We start from the raw sequence: 418 nt of genomic DNA, 5'->3' as shown, positions 1-418 counted from the left end.
TCGCAAGGAACGAACTTCATTTGTATGAGTTATAAACTTATTTGCATGCTTGACCTTCTATTTTGTTATTTTTTTCATGAGTTTATTTATTGCATTTTGATCCTTTTCTTTTCATTTTTTCATCAATTTATTTAATTGTATATATACCCATCCGTATTGTTTTTATACCTGCCAAATTTTTAAAAATGAAATGTGCCTTTTGATCGATTGGATGTCAGCATGTTTTCTCTCATCGATTACGTCATCCTCGCATTCATTCCCAGTGAAGGAATGATGCTTGCGACGGCGATTGCACATGATTGCAACATGCATTATTTATTATGGTTTATGTTGTTGGATTTTTGATGGATTTAGTGACGCACTTCGGGTATTTCTTACGTCATGTTGAAAATGTATGAGATAAGGGGAGATGAGTGTT

The 418-nt window shown here is 33.3% G+C and overlaps 1 protein-coding gene across 1 annotated transcript in view; it reads left to right on the top strand.

The window, feature by feature from the left end:
* The window catches only part of LOC119592244 (titin-like), a gene marked incomplete at its 5' end in the record, with an annotated part of 41,989 nt that overhangs the window by 452 nt on the left and 41,119 nt on the right, over positions 1-418 (top strand).

The sequence above is a fragment of the Penaeus monodon genome, chromosome 29 (assembly GCF_015228065.2).
Source record: "Penaeus monodon isolate SGIC_2016 chromosome 29, NSTDA_Pmon_1, whole genome shotgun sequence".
NCBI classification, from domain to species: Eukaryota; Metazoa; Arthropoda; class Malacostraca; order Decapoda; family Penaeidae; genus Penaeus; species Penaeus monodon.
This window is presented reverse-complemented; position numbering and strand designations above follow the sequence as displayed.